Below are 16,351 nucleotides of genomic sequence, written 5' to 3'. Positions count from 1 at the left end.
AGTACCTTTTAGCCCACCTCTGGTTTACTGACCCCTGCCTGCCTTGACCCTGAGCCTGCCCGTCATCCAGTACCTTATCCCCACCTCTGGTCACTGACCCCTGCCTGCCTTGACCCTGAGCCTGCCCGTCATCCAGTACCTTTTCCCCACCTCTGGTCACTGACCCCTGCCTGCCTTGACCCTGAGCCTGCCCGTCATCCAGTACCTTTTCCCCACCTCTGGCCCCCTGCCTGCCTTGACCCTGACCTCTGGTTAGTACTGACCCCTGCCTGCCTTGACCCTGAGCCTGCCCGTCATCCAGTACCTTTTCCCCACCTCTGGTTACTGACCCCTGCCTGCCTTGACCCTGAGCCTGCCCGTCATCCGGTACCTTTTCCCCACCTCTGGTTACTGACCCCTGCCTGCCTTGACCCTGAGCCTGACCCTGAGCTGACCCCTGCCCCTTGACCCTCATCCGGTACCTTATCCCCACCTCTGATTACTGACCCCTGCCTGCCCCTGCCCCTGACCCTGAGCCTGCCCGTCATCCGGTACCTTTTCCCCACCTCTGATTACTGACCCCTGCCTGCCCCTGACCCTGAGCCTGCCCGTCATCCAGTATATTTTCCCCACCTCTGGTTACTGACCCCTGCCTGCCTTGACCCTGAGCCTGCCCGTCATCCAGTACCTTTTCCCCACCTCTGATTACTGACCCCTGCCTGCCTTGACCCTGAGCCTGCCCGTCATCCAGTACCTCCAGTTTTTTCCCCCCACTCTGATTACTGACCCCTGCCTGCCTTGTGCCTGAGCCTGCCCGTCTTCCAGTACCTTTTCCCCACCTCTGATTACTGACCCCTGCCTGCCTTGACCCTGAGCCTGCCCGTCATCCAGTACCTTTTCCCCACCTCTGGTCACTGACCCCTGCCTGCCTTGACCCTGAGCCTGCCCGTCATCCAGTACCTTTTCCCCACCTCTGGTCACTGACCCCTGCCTGCCTTGACCCTGAGCCTGCCCGTCATCCAGTACCTTTTCCCCACCTCTGGTTACTGACCCCTGCCTGCCTTGACCCTGAGCCTGCCCTATCCAGTACCTTTTCCCCACCTCTGATTACTGACCCCTGCCTGCCTTGTGCCTGAGCCTGCCCGTTCCAGTACCACCTCTGGCCTGACCCCTGCCTGCCTTGACCAGCCTGCCCCGAAGTACCTTTTCCCCACCTCTGGTCACTGACCCCTGCCTGCCTTGACCCTGAGCCTGCCCGTCATCCAGTACCTTTTCCCCACCTCTGGTTACTGACCCCTGCCTGCCTTGACCCTGAGCCTGGAACCAGTACCTTTTCCCCCTCTGGATTACTGACCCCTGCCTGCCAGGACAGCCACCTCTGGCCTGCCTTGTGCCTGAGCCTCCCCGTACCACTCCAGTACAATTTCCCCACCACCTTCCGCCTTGACAGAGCACCTTCCGTTGAAACCCCACCTCTTTACCCTGAGGAATACCTAGGATAGGATAAAGTAATCCTTCTCACCCCCCCCTTGGTTAGATGCACTATTGTAAAGTGGCCTCCACTGGATGTCATAAGGTGAATGCACCAATTTTCCCCACCTCTGGTCTGACCCCTAAGCCTGCCTTGAAATGTAATCCCTGAGCCTGCCCGTCATCCAGTACCTTTTCCCCACCTCTGGTTACTGACCCCTGCCTGCCTTGATCAGGCCTGCACCCAAACAAGGGCACTTTCTGACCCTGACCCCCCTGCCCGTCATCCAGTACCTTTTCCCCACCTCTGGTTACCCCCTGCCTGCCTTGACCCTGAGCCTGCCCGTCATCCAGTACCTTTTCCCCACCTCTGGTTACTGACCCCTGCCTGCCTTGACCCTGAGCCTGCCCCCATCCAGTACACCTCTGATTACTGACCCCTGCCTGCCTTGACCCTGAGCCTGCCCGTCATCCCCACCTCTGGTTACTGACCCCTGCCTGCCTTGACCTGAGCCTGCCCGTCATCCAGACCTTTTCCCCACCTCTGAGACCCCTGCCTGCCTTGACCCTGAGCCTGCCCGTCATCCAGTACCTTTTCCCCTGACCTCTGCCTTGACCCTTGCCTGACCCCTCTGGTTACTGCCCCTGACCCCTGCCCGTCAGCCTTTTCCCCACCTCTGGTTACTGACCCCTCCTGCCTTGAGAGCCTGCCCGTCATCCAGTATATTTTCCCCACCTCTGGTTACTGACCCCTGCCTGCCTTGACCCTGAGCCTGCCCGTCATCCAGTACCTTTTCCCCACCTCTGATTACTGACCCCTGCCTGCCTTGACCCTGAGCCTGCCCGTCATCCAGTACCTTTTCCTCACCTCTGATTACTGACCCCTGCCTGCCTTGTGCCTGAGCCTGCCCGTCTTCCAGTACCTTTTCCCCACCTCTGATTACTGACCCCTGCCTGCCTTGACCCTGAGCCTGCCCGTCATCCAGTACCTTTTCCCCACCTCTGGTCACTGACCCCTGCCTGCCTTGACCCTGAGCCTGCCCGTCATCCAGTACCTTTTCCCCACCTCTGGTCACTGACCCCTGCCTGCCTTGACCCTGAGCCTGCCCGTCATCCAGTACCTTTTCCCCACCTCTGGTTACTGACCCCTGCCTGCCTTGATCAGGCCCTACACCCAAACAACCTCTGGGCACTGCCCGTTCCAGTATCCACCTCTGGCCCCCTGCCTGCCTTGACCTCCCTACCACCTCTGAAGGAAGTACTGCCTGCCCCTGCCTGCCCCTGTTCCCTGCCTCAGCCCAGTCAAAACTGTTCCCCACCTCTGCTTACTGGCCTGCCCAATGGTGGAACAAACTGACCCCTGCCTGCCTTGACCCTGAGCCAGGACAGTACCTTTTCCCCACCTCTGTCACTGACCACCACCTTCCGGAGACACTTGAAACCCCACCAGTCTTTTTCCCCACCTCTGGAATACCTGAGCCTGCCCGTCATCCAGTATTTTCCCCACCTCTGGTCATAAAGCCTGCCCGTCATCCTTTTTCCCCACCTCTGGTCACCCCCTGCCTTAGATGCACTATTGTAAAGCCTGGCTGCTCCACTGGATGTCACCTAAGGTGAATGCCTGCCAATTTGTAAGTCCCCACTCTGGATAACCCTGAGCCTGCCCATCTCCCTACCTAAATGACTTAAATGTAAATGTAATCCTGCCTTGCCTGCCCGTCATCCAGTACCTTTTCCCCACCTCTGGTTACTGACCCCCCTGCCTGCCTTGCCTTGACCTTTTCCCACCTCTTGAAAGGCCCTACACCTCTGATTACTGACAAACAAGGGCACTTTCTGCCTTGACCCTGAGCCTGCCTGCCTCATCCAGTAGCTTTTCCCCACCTCTGGTTACTGCCCCCGCCTGCCTTGACCCTGAGCCTGCCCGTCATCCAGTACCTTTTCCCCACCTCTGGTTACTGACCCCTGCCTTGCCTTGAGCCCTGACCCTGCCCCCTGCCTCATCCGGTACCTTTTCCCCACCTCTGGTTACTGACCCCTGCCTGCCTTGACCCTGAGCCTGCCCGTCATCCGGTACCTTTTCCCCACCTCTGGTTACTGACCCCTGCCTGCCTTGACCCTGAGCCTGCCCGTCATGCGGTACCTTTTCCCCACCTCTGATTACTGACCCCTGCCTGACTTGACCCTGAGCCTGTCCGTCATCCGGTACCTTTTCCCCACCTCTGATTACTGACCCCTGCCTGCCTTGTGCCTGAGCCTGCCCGTCTTCCAGTACCTTTTCCCCACCTCTGATTACTGACCCCTGCCTGCCTTGACCCTGAGCCTGCCCGTCATCCAGTACCTTATCCCCACCTCTGGTCACTGACCCCTGCCTGCCTTGACCCTGAGCCTGCCCGTCATCCAGTACCTTTTCCCCACCTCTGGTCACTGACCCCTGCCTGCCTTGACCCTGAGCCTGCCCGTCATCCAGTACCTTTTAGCCCACCTCTGGTTACTGACCCCTGCCTGCCTTGACCCTGAGCCTGCCCGTCATCCAGTACTTTTTCCCCACCTCTGGTTCTGACCCCTGCCTGCCTTGACCCTGAGCCTGCCCGTCATCCGGTACCTTTTCCCCACCTCTGGTTACTGACCCATGCCTGCCTTGACCCTGAGCCTGCCCGTCATCCGGTACCTTTTCCCCACCTCTGGTTACTGACCCCTGCCTGCCTTGACCCTGACCCTGAGCCTGCCCGTCATCCATTACTTTTTCCCCACCTCTGGTTACTAACCGCTGCCTGCCTTGACCCTGAGCCTGCCCGTCATCCGGTACCTTTTCCCCACCTCTGATTACTGTCCCCTGCCTGACTTGACCCTGAGCCTGCCCGTCATCCAGTACCTTTTCCCCACCTCTGATTACTGACCCCTGCCTGCCTTGTGCCTGAGCCTGCCCGTCTTCCAGTACCTTTTCCCCACCTCTGATTACTGACCCCTGCCTGCCTTGACCCTGAGCCTGCCCGTCATCCAGTACCCTTTCCCCACCTCTGGTCACTGACCCCTGCCTGCCTTGACCCTGAGCCTGCCCGTCATCCGGTACCTTTTCCCCACCTCTGGTTACTGACCCCTGCCTGCCTTGACCCTGAGCCTGCCCGTCATCCGGTACCTTTTCCCCACCTCTGGTTACTGACCCCTGCCTGCCTTGACCCTGAGCCTGCCCGTCATCCGGTACCTTTTCCCCACCTCTGGTTACTGACCCTGCCTGCCTTGACCCTGAGCCTGCCCGTCATCCGGTACCTTTTCCCCACCTCTGGTTACTGACCCCTGCCTGCCTTGACCTGTATTTTTCCTGTCCCTGTCGGAGTATTAAACCACTGTTATTTCGACGTTGTCTGCATCTGAGTCTTACCTTCATACCTGATGGTGTTGGGCTATTGAGACAGATATGAGTGAAGGATTTAAATCGAATCAAATCAAATCAAATTTGATTTGTCACATACACATGGTTAGCAGATGTTAATGCGAGTGTAGCGAAATGCTTGTGCTTCTAGTTCCGACAATGCAGTAATAACCAACAAGTAATCTAACTAACAATTCCAAAACTACTGTCTTATACACAGTGTAAGGGGATAAAGAATATGTACATGAAGATATATGAATGAGTGATGGTACAGAGCAGCATAGGCAAGATACAGTAGATGGTATCGAGTACAGTATATATATATGAGATGAGTATGTAAACAAAGTGGCATAGTTAAAGTGGCTAGTGATACATGTATTACATAAGGATGCAGTAGATGATATAGAGTACAGTATATACGTATGCATATGAGATGACTAATGTAGGGTATGTAACATTATATTAGGTAGCATTGTTTAAAGTGGCTAGTGATATATTTACATCATTTCCCATCAATTCCCATTATTAAAGTGGCTGGTGTTGAGTCAGTGTCAGTGTCAGTGTGTTGGCAGCAGCCACTCAATGTTAGTGGTGGCTGTTTAACAGTCTGATGGCCTTGAGATAGAAGCTGTTTTTCAGTCTCTCGGTCCCAGCTTTGATGCACCTGTACTGACCTTGCCTTCTGGATGATAGCGGGGTGAACAGGCAGTGGCTCGGGTGGTTGTTGTCCTTGATGATCTTTATGGCCTTCCTGTAACATTGGGTGGTGTAGGTGTCCTGGAGGGCAGGTAGTTTGCCCCCGGTGATGCGTTGAGCAGACCTCACTACCCTCTGGAGAGCCTTACGGTTGTGGGCGGAGCAGTTGCCGTACCAGGCGGTGATACAGCCCGCCAGGATGCTCTCGATTGTGCATCTGTAAAAGTTTGTGAGTGCTTTTGGTGACAAGCCAAATTTCTTCAGCCTCCTGAGGTTGAAGAGGCGCTGCTGCGCCTTCTTCATGATGCTGTCTGTGTGAGTGGACCAATTCAGTTTGTCTGTGATGTGTATGCCGAGGAACTTAAAACTTGCTACCCTCTCCACTACTGTTCCATCGATGTGGATAGGGGGGTGTTCCCTCTGCTGTTTCCTGAAGTCCACAATCATCTCCTTAGTTTTGTTGAGTGTGAGGTTATTGTGAGGTTATTTTCCTGACACCAGACTCCGAGGGCCCTCACCTCCTCCCTGTAGGCCTTCTCGTCGTTGTTGGTAATCAAGCCTACCACTGTTGTGTCGTCCGCAAACTTGATGATTGAGTTGGAGGCGTGCGTGGCCACGCAGTCGTGGGTGAACAGGGAGTACAGGAGAGGGCTCAGAATGCACCCTTGTGGGGCCCCAGTGTTGAGAATCAGCGGGGTGGAGATGTTGTTGCCTACCCTCACCACCTGGGGGCGGCCTGTCAGGAAGTCCAGTACCCAGTTGCACAGGGCGGGGTCGAGACCCAGGGTCTCGAGCTTGATGACGAGCTTGGAGGGTACTATGGTGTTGAATGCCGAGCTGTAGTCGATTTATAATACAGCACTGATAGTGGTGGGCTATTGAGACAGATATGAGTGAAGGCTTTACTTCACAGAAAGCATCAGACGTGACTAATAACTTATTTAACTCGTCAGTGTTTCAGGGAGCTGAGACAATACAAAACCCCAAAAAAAACTGAAAAGAAAAAGGAGGAAACCTCTGAGTCTTTGAGTTGTTTTTGTCTTTTCTCCTGGGCTTGGCGGATGGGGAGATGAGTTAAGGAGATGCGTGCTGGCACATAGGTGGAAGTTACACCTCTGAGTGTGCTCTTTAAGGAAACTTCTTTTTTTCCTGGCTGGATATATGGCTGGGTAGAATGACGTGGAGGCAAACACGGCGTGACAGCACACAGGGGTATGGAGGGGGTGTGTGTGAAGACAGTGGGTGTGGGGGGGGCTGTATGTGGGTACAGGGATGTAGTGTGTGTGTGTGTGTGTGTGTGTGTGTGTGTGTGTGTGTGTGTGTGTGTGTGTGTGTGTGTGTGTGTGTGTGTGTGTGTGTGTGTGTGTGTGTGTGTGTGTGTGTGAGTGTGTGTGCGTGCGTGGTGCGTGCGTGCGTGCGTGCGAAACCAGGGGGAGGAGCAGCACTCTGGGAGGGAGAGAATATCAGCGTTGTCGTCAGTCAGAGTGTCGATGTGAGTTGACATCTCAGACAGAGGCAGCTAAAAAAAACGTATCGCCAGAACATAAGCACATGAATCTATAAAATATGTCTCAATCACACTCAGCACAATATTATGAATCATGTAAATGGAACACCTGTCTCTTTTCACATCCCAAAACACTGCAGTCTATTTGTGAAGAGGGTTAACATCGGGAGCTCAACACAATCCTAATTCACCATTCTCCACACTGTACCGGGCCCCCTGACTGATATGAAGCCACTCGTTACTCCTTGTCTTGATCCTCTCAGATCTTCACGGGAGACAAAGGCACTGGCGGAGAGAAAAGGTTTCCTTTGATGTGGGGAGACAAGCACTTGGACCAGCAGCACTCTCTTAGCCAACAGGCTGGCTCTATTATCTACTGCTAATGGGCTTATCATGGGAAACCTGACTCTGTGAGAGGAGAACTATACTGTAATTAGCTTAATTGTTTGGTAAAAAGTAGTATCTCTCCTCCATTCAATCTTTCTGTATTATTTGTTTTCTTTCTTTCTTTCTTTGTGTTATTCTCTCTCTCTCTCTCTCTCTCTCTCTCTCTCTCTCTCTCTCTCTCTCTCTCTCTCTCTCTCTCGTAGTGTAATTATAAAGGAAGATGTTATATTGTTTGGATTTTAGAGCTTTGTAAGATTGACATATCCTGTTCCAGCTAGTTTTGGGGGGTGTTGTTGCTAAAGTAGTATTGGGGTGTGTGTTGGCAAGGAATGCCATGAAAGTGTCTGGAGAATTTCTCAAGATGTGTGTTTGAACTAGTTTGTGTATTTAGTCTCATGTGATTACCTCAAGTGCATGTGACTGTGGCGGGTTAATCCTTCCCTGTTCGCTGTTCGTCAACCACAGTTTCATAAATCAGGTCAGGGGGTTTAGAGGCTTGAGCTTGCCATACCTGTGAAGTTATGGTTGTGACCAGGTCATAAATCTGTGGTCGCCTCCCTCTCACCCTGGTTTTTTAACCACAACCATTAGATCCATGTGTTATAAATCTCTGTTCTTCAGCCCCGAGATCCAGACTGCAGGGATTATGGTGTATTCTCCACCTCCATTTCTTTCATGAGCCTTTAAGTCCCTGTTACACAAAGCAGAGCTACCTCTCACACAGAACGTGTATAGGGGTAAAGTTCCAAAGTACACAGAAACCTTTTAAATTGTGTAAATTGGCTAGTAGTCTGTATATTAGCTAGCAGCCTACAACTATAGTTATGATACAGTGCTGGTGTGTTTATAAATGCTAGTGGGACCAGTTTTAACCATTACTGATGTGCTATTAACACCATGTTAATTACCAGTAATTATTCAGTTTCTACACCTCAACGTGTCACTTAGGAGCAGAGCACTTTCTCAACGAGACAGCCAGATTTAGCCAAGAATGGTTCGGATAAACAATTACTCTGGTGCGTGAGGCGAGAAAAGAGGTGTACTCCACACGATTCAGACGTTAAGATTAAATTATCCACGTCAGGGAAAATGTTTCACCCACAGACACACATCTCTCTCTCTCTCTCTCTCTCTCTCTCTCTCTCTCTCTCTCTCTCTCTCTCTCACTAGGTTTAACCAAAACACGTATACAGCTAGCAGTAGATTGAACAGAGTCCGTTGCTAGGAGACCTTTGTTGAATGGCGTGTAGCGTCAGTGTTTTAGCACATGGAGCCTTGCCTCTAGGTACAGTACAGGGGGATTTAAAGGAGATTTTAGTGGAGAGATGGAAGCTGGTGAAACAATAAGGAAGGAGGAATCTCTGCTTAGCACCCAGGAAATACAGGGATTTCAGTTGAAGGGAGAGATGTCAGCTGACTTGATCCAATTCTATTCTGTCTGCCCCTAAATAATGAGAACAACCTCGAAGGATTTGGGATTCTTTACGTTGAAACGGTTCATATCCGAGGGATCTTCTCAGAGTCAACCACACACACTCCTACACACAGGCACGCACGCACGCATGCACACACGCACACACACACACACACCCACTGTATGAAAATAGGTATTTTCCAACCTGTACACATTCAGTCAAATGAGCGGGTGGTGAGCGGGAGGTGAGCGGTAATTTCTCAAATGTGTGTGCAGTTTGCTGACCATGCAGTCACACACCTATTTCTGGGATCATGTACTCCCGATTATTGTGAAGATTGTTGTAACCGGACCTATCCCAATGTGTAAATTGCATGATCTCGCGCTTGGAAAGGGGAAACGTTACAGAGTCAGTACACACCCAACCGGTACCACGTCACATTGGGCGGGATTATTAGAATTCAGTGTCAGTTAGACACAACCACTTAGCCAAAATAACAGCACAGTCATTTAAAAGATTTCAAGCCACTCCACAATATTATCTGTGATTTCAACAAGATTTTAACACTACGAATTTTCTATTGCGAAGGACGTCTAAAGATTGGAGGTAAGAGAACAATTTGCACAGTTGGTCTAACAGTGTCGGAACATCACATTTTTTTTTTTTTATTTAGCTAGGGAAGTAAGTTAAGTTCGTATTTGCAATTACGGCCTACACCGGCCAAACCCGGACGACACGATATGGGACTCCCAAACCCGGACGACACCATATGGGACTCCCAAACCCGGACGACACCCTATGGGACTCCCAATCACAGACGGTTGTGATAGAGGCTGTAAACGAACCAGGTCGTCTGTAGTGACATCTCTAGCACTGAGATGCAGTGCCTTAGACTGCTGCACAACTTGGGAGCTCATGTTTGCTGTAAATGTAAATATTTAATTGTTATTTACGAGCTAGCTAGCTAATGTTAGTCAGCTGCATTTTGGTGTATGATCTAATATTATATAGCTAACTAACTAACTAACTTTGCTTGCTACCAGAGATAAATAAACATATTATATCAAGTCAATGTTAGCTAGCTAGCTGCCTGGCAATTTGAGGTTTGAAATACTAGCAAGCTAGCTAAATCAAACTGAGTATTCTAGCTAGCTAGTGCTAACATTAGTTACACATGCTAACATTGTTTAGATATAGCAAGTCAAGGTGAGCCAAAGGATCTGGCTAGCTACCTAACTATCGTTATATCCTGTTAACATAGTTTTCTATAAAATCATAACTAGAGGGTTGAAAATAGTGGTATGCTAGCTAGCTAAACACAGCTAGCTAACTACCATACATGTGTAATGTTGCTATTGTTGTTTTGACTTCAGCACAGGCTGTAGTGAGATTACGGTATGCCAGAGGTAGCTAGCTAGGTTCGGGTTAACAATGCTTGAATGCAAAAACACTCTTTACATTTTGGAAATATAGCAATGTCGCACTGTCAATGTCACTTCTTGACAGTACGCTATCCCATTGTAGCTTACAAACAATTTGATTTGTATCTTGCTTCTACGCAGAGCAATGCTGGTAATATAAGCTGGTAATAATGTTACAGTGTTTGTGCATTGTTAACTCGGGAATTGTGAATTTTATAGTTGGCTAACAAGTGTCTATTTAATGTTGATGAGCTAAATGCCAGTGCCAATATGTAGAGGCTAGCTAGTCCTAATGATAAACCTATACAACACATGAATGCAAGAGCATTCTGTAAATGTATCAACTGGATTGTGTTTTCTAAATGATATGTCATGTTGTCTTTGCTATTTCTTGACAGTAGGATTTTCACCATTGTAGCTTGATTGATAATGTAAAAAAGCAAACAACTGATCTGGAGATTGAGTGGGTTGTTAGTAGTAAAGGAGTTCAGAGGAACTGTTAGGGGTTATCAGTCAAATAGGTGAACGTTACCTATTTGAAAAACAATTTCTTAGTGTCGTTTTGACACTGCTTCTATTATGTCTGAGTCAGCTGCCTGTGTGGTTGTTGTACTTGTCCTGTATTGTATCACGAGCCTTTGACTCTTTACTTGTCATCTCTTCACAGTCTCCAGGTCTCGGGGTTCCCTCTAGTGGGATATGTGGTTGTCTCCCCTAGCAACCTTATGATGAATGCACTAACTGTACGTCGTGTCTGCTAAATGACTCAAATGTTAAATGTCTCCCTGTATTGGCTGACCCTCATCACACAACTCCACCTGCCCCACTACAGGAGGATAGCTCTCCAGGAACAGGGTTGGGGTCCCTGGTTGTACCACATGTGTATCTAGGGCTTTTTATCTATTTGATTTAACCTTTTTTAAATTGACAAGTCAGTTAAGAACAAATTCATATTTACAACAACAGCCTACACCAGCCAAACCCTAACCAGGACGGCGCTAGGACAATTAAGCCTTACGTGACTCCCAGCCAGGAATCAAACCAGGGTCTGTAGTGCCTTAGACCACTGCACCACTCGGGAGTGTAATCATTAGTCCAACAGCTGCACAATGAATACACCCCTGATCACACACGAGCACTTCACTTTCATACTGGACATATTCAAACAGCTCGTTGTATATATAGTTCCTTCATGCATCTATCTATGCACTCTCCTCCTCTCACCTTTTCCCTTTGCTTGTGGACTTCAGTTCACAACACATATTATTCAACCATGCTGGTCATTTATGAACATTTAAACATCTTGGCCACGTTCTGTTATAATCTCCACCCGGCACAGCCAGAAGAGGACTGGCCACCCCACATATGCTCTCTCTAATTCTCTCTTTCTTTCTCTCTCTCTCGGAGGACCTGAGCCCTAGGACCGTGCCCCAGGACTACCTGACATGATGACTCCTTGCTGTCCCCAGTCCACCTGACTGTGCTGCTGCTCCAGTTTCAACTGTTCTGCCTTATTATTATTCGACCATGCTGGTCATTTATGAACATTTGGACATCTTGGTCATGTTCTGTTATAATCTCTACCCGGCACAGCCAGAAGAGGACTGGCCACCCCACATAGCCTGATTCCTCTCTAGATTTCTTCCTAGGTTTTGGCCTTTCTAGGAGTTTTTCCTAGCCACCGTGCTTTTACACCTGCATTGTTTGCTGTTTGGGGTTTTAGGCTGGGTTTCTGTACAGCACTTTGAGATATCAGCTGATGTACGAAGGGCTATATAAATACATTTGATTTGATTTGATTTGATCAGCTGTCTGGAAAAAAACTTTCCAAGCCAAACCTTCATATCATAACAACTACACTCTGCACACAGTCTACATCGTTGTCACCATATTAGTCAACATAGCAATCAGTTTAGCAGTTACACCGAGGGCCCCGGTGACATTAAATTAATAAAATCAAAAGCTTACCTTGACTTGGAAGAATTCCAGTGTTGGATGGCCATAGCTAGCTAACATAGCATCTTGCTGTTTGAGCCAGGTGTTTGAGTAGGCTAAACTAGCTAGCTGCATTTGACACTTGCTAAGTGGGGTGGCAGTGTAGCCTAGTGGTTATACCGTTGGACTAGTAACTTGAAGGTTGCAAGTTCAAACCCCCGAGCTGACAAGGTACAAATTTGTCATTCTGCCCCTGAACAGGCAGTTAACCTGCTGTTCCTAGGCCGTCATTGAAAATAAGAATTTGTTCTTAATTAACTGACTTGCCTAGTTAAATAAAGGTACAATATGAAAGTGAAAAAAATATATAGCCTACTTTGAAATATAGCTATCTCTCTCCTACTTTTTGAAGAAATTAATTTGTTCACAATGGTTCAAATATGGTATTTTTCTTTCTTTGAGTCAACTACTCACCACATTTTATGCACTGCAGTAATATCTAGTTGTAGCTTATGCTTTCAGTACTATATTAATTACCTGATCCTTTGATTGGGTGGACAGTTCATGCTGCAAAAGCTCTGATAGGTTGGAGACAGTTGTCATAAATACTGTGTACGTCTATGGAAGGGGGTAAGAACCATGAGCCTCCTAGGTTTTGCATTGAAGTCAATGTACCCAGAGGAGGACAGAAGCCTTGCTGAGAAGGATGGTCCTCCCTTGCCACCTCTGAGGAGCCTCTACTGATTGAGCATGTCATTTTCCCATTGTAAACCAAGGGTGTGTGGAAGCTGTGTATGTGTCACATGACATTGATAACTCCCAAGCAATGTTCGTTTGCGGGAAATTATCTGGAATTTTCAACCCAGAAACGCATATTTTAAGGCAGTGACCCAAAAGTATTATGTAAAGATTTTCATTTTATCACTTGTAAAAAAAAATATATATATTATCACGAGAAGGTCGTGTTAACATGTGACCTCAACATACTGCATGTGAAAATATGGTTTCACATGTGAAATTTAAGCTCAAAAGGGACACTCACGGCAAATAAACAACCAGTCTTATAATGTAATGTATTGAGCGAGGAGATTAGATTAACTTTTCATTTCCACTAATTGCATGTTATTAGACCGGGACAGGCATGGGAATGTGTTTTTCCATCAGTTTTACACTGTCATCAAAGCACAACTCAATTACAGAACCAATATATGTTAAGCCACACGGGCTGTATTCATCTCATAGTAACTCACTAATGAAATTACTTCTCACACGACGTACAGTACATGAATGTATAGCCTAGTTAAATCCTGCAGAGCCAAATGGTTCGTTATTCTCTGCTCTGCTCTCTGGCACAATACGAGATCACATTACATGGATGTGCTCACTAGGAGAAGCCTGAATAATAGGGAAATGTGCGAAAACTCTGCCTTTCTTCGGCTCCTTCACAAGCGTGGCTGTTTTCCCGTGTACTCCAAAGATGTAACACCCAATGCAACAATGCAAATTGGACAACCTCTGGAGGTGGGAGAGGGAGAGAGGAAGAGAGGAAGAGAGGAAGAGAGGGAGAGAGAGGGAGAGAGGAAGAGAGGAAGAGGGAGAGGGAGGGAGAGAGAGAGAGAGAGAGAGAGAGAGGGGAGAGAGGGGGAGAGGGGGAGAGAGAGAGAGAGAGAGAGAGAGAGAGAGAGAGAGTCTTATTTACATACCAAAGCCTCAGACAGTGGATGCAGTAAACCCTATTAATTTGGCCCCATGAAAAAACCCTCTGGCCCCATGCAAAACCCTGCAATTGTTTGTGGTCATGTCCTCCAATATCCCATTGTAATTGAGGGCCTTCCTTTGTTACTCTCCGCCCACCATGGCCCACTGTCTACAACAGGATGTCAGTTGTCCTCTGGGTCCCCTAGGGAGAGAGTCACTGCTCCTCTGACACACACAGAGGACAACCCTCTCAGAGGACAGGATGGAGCAGGAGCATCCAATTACCCATCTGTCTCACTGTCTGTATGTCTGTCTGGTCTGTCTGACCACTGGGCTTTCTACTCACACCCTTTCGTCCTTCCCTCTTCTCTCTGGCCCAGCTCCAACTGCACCTCATTAGATTTAGAGACAGTGCTTTTGTCACAGCACCTGGTGGGGACCGACACTATGGCTGACCTGTTGTGCCATAGATTTCAAAAGCAGAGGGGAATAACAACCAGAGAAATGAGAAAACTCTCTCTGTGTAGCTGGGTGATTTATCACATGTAGATGTAGCCGGATAAGGGAGATTGATGGTATGCAATGTCAATCAAATTGCCATCAAATTACAGTTGTGTCACTAGGGCTTTTTGAAAATGCATCTGCCACAAAGTGATGGACTATATAACCCCGGCCCGAAACCCCAAAGGAGCAAGTTGGGGTGACAGTGGCTACCGAACATCTCCCGCAGATAGGGAATCACATTGACAAGAGGGAAGAGCCAGACTCCTGAGGGGAGGCCGACCCAGTGTCTTGTAGCTGGCTGGAGGAGGCAGATATAGGACAGACTCCTGAGGCAGAGCCCAGTGTCTTTTAGAGCAGGCACGGAGGACCACAGATATAGGGCAGGGCGGGGCGGCAGGAGGAGTGGTGGCAGGATATATTGCTAAAGACGCTTGGGAAATTACCTTAGGAGCCTGATACTAGTTAGAGAAGAACTGGTAGACCTCTCAAAGTCTGATAAAAGTATTAATAAATAGGTTGTTATCAATAATACATCACAATAAGCCGCAGAGCGCTCGATTTGGCTGCTGGAGGGCAAGGAGACCCCCCCAGCTTGGCTAAAACCATTGACAACTACGTGCCCTTTTTTCAAAGGATTGTTCATTAAAATGTTAGAAACTTTTAGGTTTTAATATCATCACCTCTTGAAGGGCATAGTTAGAACTACACATGTCCGATTATTCAACATTTAGCTCTATCATCAGAGTTTTACAGCAAGTAACTACATGCTTTTTATGATTAGTAAATATCAATTGATCATGTATTTTCATACAAGTGAGGGTAGCCTAGCCATTTGCATGTAGCTGGCTAGCTAGCTAAGCAAACAACATGTGTCATTTAGCTTGCTTCATCAGAGATTAGGCCTTTGGAAAGAGCTTCATATCGGCAAGTCCACATCCTGGTACAGTTGTCAGTCAGACTGTCATCACCATTATAGATTTAAAGCAAATCAAACAATATTTGAAAATAGCCATCTAGTTCATCCCCTGAAAGGAAAGTTGGCTTGTTAACTAGCTAGCCATATTGATGTGATCTGTTGTTAGCGAGCTAGCCAATTTGACATGGTCCTTCAATCAATGTCTGTCAGCAGCAATCGTGATTAAGCACTCTTAAAAAACAATTTTGAAAAGGGGATAATGTTAGCTAACTTTACTAGGCAGGCCTACATTAGTTGGAGAAAAAAGTACATTAGGTCTACTTACCACTTTGTTTAGCCAACTGTACAGAGTTTCTACCGGTAGCTTGCAAAGTAAACACTATCAGCTAACAGTACATCGGTAAATGTGGCCTCTGCTGCTTGACAGGCAGAGCCCACGAAGGATGGGAAATTAACTTAAACCTCTCATACTTGTCAGGTATAGTTCAATTTAATTTTATATCACTCAAAAATCCAAGTAATGGTGGCAAATGTCAATATTGAGAGATATGGTGAGGTTACCCTCATGTATCTTAAACTACATGTTCAATCAGTGGAGACTCCTCAGAGGAAGAAGGGTAGGACCATCCTCCTCAGCTAGCTTCCGTCCTCCCCTGGGTACATTGACTTCAATACAAAACCTAGGAGGCATATTTCTTACCCCCTTCCATAGACTTACACAGTAATTATGACAACTACCAGAGGATATCCTCTAATCTATCAGAGCTCTTGCAGCATGAACTGACATGTTGTCCACCCAATCAAAGGATCAGATAATAATTTTATTTTGAATCTTTATTTATCTAGGCAAGTCTGTTTAAGAACAATATTTAAAATGATGGCCTTCCCCAGCCAAACCCTAACAACACTGGGCCAATTATGTACCGCCCTCAAACCAGGGTATGTAGTGACTCCTCTAGTACAGAGATGCAGAGATTGCTGCGGCATTCGGGAGCCCTGAATCTTCTACTGAAAGCATAAGCTACAGCTAGCTAGCACTGCAATGCATAA

Source organism: Oncorhynchus nerka, linkage group LG5, assembly GCF_034236695.1.
Source record: "Oncorhynchus nerka isolate Pitt River linkage group LG5, Oner_Uvic_2.0, whole genome shotgun sequence".
NCBI classification, from domain to species: domain Eukaryota; kingdom Metazoa; phylum Chordata; class Actinopteri; order Salmoniformes; family Salmonidae; genus Oncorhynchus; species Oncorhynchus nerka.
The sequence above is the reverse complement of the archived record's forward strand: the minus strand, read 5'-3'. Positions refer to the sequence as shown.